The following is a 5,195-nucleotide window of genomic DNA, read 5'->3' on the forward strand; positions in this document are numbered from 1 at the left end:
AAAAAAAAAAAAAAAAAAGTTTAAAAATCAAATCCCAGGGATCAAATTACTCCTCCCACAAATCTGCTCTATATACTGCATGGATCTCTAACAAAGCAAGACTTCTTAAAAGTGACCACAATGCTATTCTCATACCTAACAATTTAGCAAGAATTCCAAAGTTAACATGATAATTCACCAGGGATTGTTGGTGGTATTCAGTAATTCAAATTGGCATTACAGGAAAGCTCTCAGCTGGTAGTTTATTTGCTTTTGCAAAAATACAAATGGCCACAGGATTTTGCTTCTGTTTCAAATTCACCTGCTAATTTTTCTGCATATTTGCTGAATTTTAGAAAGAAGTTGGAGCTGCTCCTCTTCTATTTAGAAATGTTTAAGGAGAGAGCACTTAAGAACAAAGTTTCTCTTACCCCAATATTTTTTTAAGTTTATTTACTTTTTGAATAATCTCTACACCCATCATGGGGCTCAAACTCACAACGCGGAGATCAAGAGTCACATGCTCTTCTGACTGAGCCAGTCCGGCGCCCCTCTTATCCCCAGTCTTAAGTAAAATGTGTATGCTCTGTTTTGTTAATTCTGAACAGTGTTGGGGATTCTGCACAGTTTGGAGAATGTGTTTACGCTTTATTTATTGAGGTGGAGAGTAAGAGGACCCCAAGGGTAGTTGAGGCTTCAGGAATAAAATGATTTGATTTTCATGCAGTATCCATTTTACTCAGGTGCATTATGGAATAAAATAAGACAAGAGCTTTTAAACAAAAACAAGAACTTTTTTTTTAAGATTTTATTTATTTATTTGAGAGAGAGAGAACATGGCGGGGGGGCAGAAGCAGAGGGAGAAGCAGACTCCCTGTTGAGCAGGAAGCTGGAGGGCTCGATCCCAGGACCCCGGGATCATGACCTGAGCCAAAGGCAGACACCTAACCAACTGAGCCACCCAGGGGCCCCAAAACAAAAGCTTTTAAAGAAACACCCTTCTTCCTTATTTAGATTCATTTTCCCAGACCCCATTAGATCGGAGTTCAGACTCATCACTTCTTCTTCCTCTACAGGGGAGGGGCTTCTTTGCTGGAGAAACTTGTAAAGAACACTGACTTAAAGAATAAAGAAAACATGACCCATTGTATTGAGGGATATTTTTCTTAGCCAATGCATTTCAAGTGTTTTCAGACAAAAAACCAAGCTTTAATTATACAATTTATATTCCATCATGCAAACCTCAGGGCAAAATTCTAACTGGTGCATTTGGTCACGCCCGAACTGAAGTTTTTATTATGTTGACCAAAATAAATAATTACAAAATCCAACAGTCCAGAAATTAGTAGACTGTTTAAAATACAGCCAGCTGCATTTAATAGGTATAAAAAGTACTTTTATGGGGTTTTTTTGGGTGCAATGAGCTTTCAAATATTTCAGAACTGACCATTTCTGTTTGCTGTTCACAATACTGATTGGTACGAATTTGCAATTATCCACAAGATAGATCAATGGATAGAATGTCCAACATATTGGTCAGAGAGCATGAAGAGGGTACAGGTAAACATAGATTAATTCTGAGAAACACTTAGGAAAATCTGTTTTTTTCCTTTGTTTCTTTTCCAGCTTCTATTCTTGCTAGGATCTGTACGCCCACTCCACTATACACATGCCTTGTAATGTAAGTAGCCTACGTCTTCCTTGTAAGGGACAAGGAATTAATGATTCTGTAGAACAAATAACATCTAAGGAAGGACCAGGTGTGAATGACCAGATGAAGCTTCATATATATATATATCCCAGACCACCAGAGCTAGACATCTGGATGCCAAGGCCCCCTGGCTCCAGGGAATAACACTTGGGCCCTGGTCTTTGTTCCAATCGGTTCCTGGATGCCTGAGAGGACACATACATCAGACCACCGTCCTCAGTAAAACCCCAGACCCTCAACAAAGACAAGACTCTGTATCTCATCTCTCTCTCTCTCTATATATATATATATATATATTCAATAAACTTTGGTTTCACCTTCTGCTGGCTCAAGTTTGATTTCCATCCTACATGAAGCCATGAAGCCATGAAGCCAAGAACCTCTTGGCTGGTCCCGCTGGACACACCCCTTGGGTCCTCGGACCGGGCTGCCAGCATCAGTATGTTATGGTTTTCAAAGTTGGGCATTCAACTTCTGCTTCCATTTTTTCCCCTCAAGATATAGTGCAAGTTATAATGCCTTTCTTTATAAACATTTTATGGTATTTAGGACTTTCTCTTGACTATTTTTTTAAAGATTTTATTTATTTGAGAGAGAAAAAGAGAGCACAAGCAGGGGGAGAGGGGCAGAGGGAGAGAGAGAGAGAGAGAGAAGCAGACTCCCCGCTGAGCAAGGAGCCCTATGCGGGGCTCCATCCCAGGACCCTGGGACCATGACCTGAGCCGAAGGCAGATGCTTAACCTACTGAGCCACCCTGATTTGGGGCTTTAAAGAATTTAGATGTTGGGATGGTTTTTTTCTCTTTGGATGACAAGTGGAACTTATTATAACCTCAGCACTTTCAATTCAGCCAGTTGATTTTGATGTGGGAAGCAAAAGCAAAAGCAAATAAATAAATAAATAAATAAATTTCCTTACTACTTACAGACCATTGACAAGTCCTTGAAACAGGGGGAATGACCTTCCTCTAGGAGCTCAGCTGCCTCGACGTTGACACTTTCCTAAGGGCAAGAGGCACTCTTAGCCTGACCCCCCCCCAAGATCTTGTGAGTCTACTTTAACATATAAAAATACCTTTGGCAACTTACTCTATCTCTACCCCCCAAGATACATGTTAGCAATTATCCTGCAAGCATATGGATATGTGGCTGGTTATACATCTAAAGGGTCTCATGACTGAGTTTTTACTAAACAGTAATAAATGACATTTTCCTAACAATAGCTAGCCCCCTCAGAATCCTGGAAACCTTGTTTCCAAAATATCTGGGAGGCTCCTGCTGTCCCCAATGTCCTCCCAACTTGAAAGTATATACTCAGTCACTCCTCACACCCTTGTGCAGCTCTTTCTGCCCATGTGTCCTAGCCTCATGCTTTAATAAAACCATCTTTTTGCACCAAAGATATCTCAAGAATTCTTTCTTGGCCGTCAGCTCTGAACCCCAACATTTTTCTACCTCAGTTTTCTGTGATTATCGGAGAAAACTGGTTACAAAGCATTCTTAAGCTATGGAAAAACATGATTTTTAGAATGGACTCATGCTTCCTTAGGCAGGCATTCAAATTAGCTTGCAGGCTCTGAGAATATACTAATTTGAAAATAAAGAGTTCCGGATGTTGTACTTAGAGAGAAAGCCAAGAGCAACCTAGGATTTGAAGTTTTCCCACAGATAGGGTTCCGTACAATAAATAATTCAGCACAGATAATTGAGAGATCAGAGGACACATAAAGAGCTATGATTCTGAATTTTTCAGGGGCGTCTTTGAACCAAATATCTATTACAGTTTTACCTCTTTATTCGAATTATTGGCATATGGTATTTCATTGTTACTGAAACATATTTTGGGTGGGGTCTTTTTTGGTGGGGTTGATATTTAATTTTTTTTATTTTTTAAGTAATATCTACACCCAACACAGGGCTCAAACCCACAACCCCCAGATCAAGAGTTGCATGCTTCACCGACTGAGCCAGCCAGGGACCCAAAATATGAAACACACTTTGAATTAAAAACTCAAAAATATATTCTCCTTCCTTTTCTCTAAGGGAAATTGTGAAAACTGCCATATGCAAAACAAAACAAAAAGCTGCAAAAGGAGAAGGAACAGCTCCTGCGAAGTCCTGGAAGGGAGAGATGGGCTCCTCAGTGTGACTGGAGGGTAAGGTTTTTATAAAAGGATAGTGAAATGGGCCAGGAGACGTGAGCAAAGAAAAACTTTTATGACAGCTCTATTACCGACTACTTGGGAGAAAAAGGAATTTAGAGATCACTTAACCAAATTCCTTATTTTATAGATAAAGCAAAATCTCAGAGATCTCTTGGTTTTACTTTAAATTCGGACAAAATATGCAACATTTCTAAAATACAGCGGTACCACTGTCTGGAATTGAACCTGACCATAGCTTCCTTCCTTCCTTCCTTCCTTTCCTTTCTTTCCTTCCTTCCTTCCTTCCTTCCTCCCTCCCTCCCTCCCCTCCTTCCTCCCTCCCTTCCTTCCTTCCTTTTCTTCCTTCTCTCCTTCCTTCTTTTCTCCCTTCCTTTCTCTTTATTTTAGTGTCTTACTTGATTAAAGAATAATTTTTTAAATACAATAAGGCACTAAAGTAATCCTAGCTTCATGTTTTTAGAGTTAAAGAACTGGGTAGAAATGATACAATCAGGGACCATTGGGAACAAGCCCCAAGTGAAAAATATATTATGCATTTCCTGTTGGGTATTATTACTAAACTGCTTATGGTCCAGTGTCCCACCTGCAGTCACAGCCAGTTCATAGAGGCTCCACAAACCTACAAAACAACCTTCAAGGGGCGTCTGGGTGGCTCAGGCGTTAAGCATCTGCCTTCGGCTCAGGTCCTGATCTCAGGGTCCTGGGATCGAGCCCTGCATTGGGCTCCTTGCTCAGCAGAGAGTCTGCTTCTACCTCTCCCTCTGCCCCTCCCCCTGCTCTTTCTGTCTCTCTGTCAAATAAATAAAATCTTTTTTTTTAATTTTTTATTGTTATGTTAATCACCATACATTACATCATTAGTTTTTGATGTAGTGTTCCATGATTCATTGTTTGTGCATAACACCCAGTGCTCCATGCAGAACGTGTGCTCTTTAACACCCATCACCAGGCTAACCCATCCTCCCACCCCCCTCCCCTCTAGAACCCTCAGTTTGTTTTTCAGAGTCCATCATCTCTCATGGTTCGTCTCCCCCTCTGATTTCCCCACCTTCATTCTTCCCCTCCCGCTATCTTTTTTTTTTTCCTTAACATATATTGCATTATTTGTTTCAGAGGTACAGATCTGTGATTCAACAGTCTTGCACAATTCACAGCGCTCACCATAGCACATACCCTCCCCAATGTCTATCACCCAGCCACCCCATCCCTCCCACCCCACCCCCCACTCCAGCAACCCTCAGTTTGTTTCCTGAGATTAAGAATTCCTCATATCAGTGAGGTCATATGATACATGTCTTTCTCTGATTGACTTATTTTGCTCAGCATAACACCCTCCAGTTC

The sequence above is a fragment of the Phoca vitulina genome, unplaced genomic scaffold (assembly GCF_004348235.1).
Source record: "Phoca vitulina isolate PV1807 unplaced genomic scaffold, GSC_HSeal_1.0 scaffold10, whole genome shotgun sequence".
Taxonomy (NCBI): domain Eukaryota; kingdom Metazoa; phylum Chordata; class Mammalia; order Carnivora; family Phocidae; genus Phoca; species Phoca vitulina.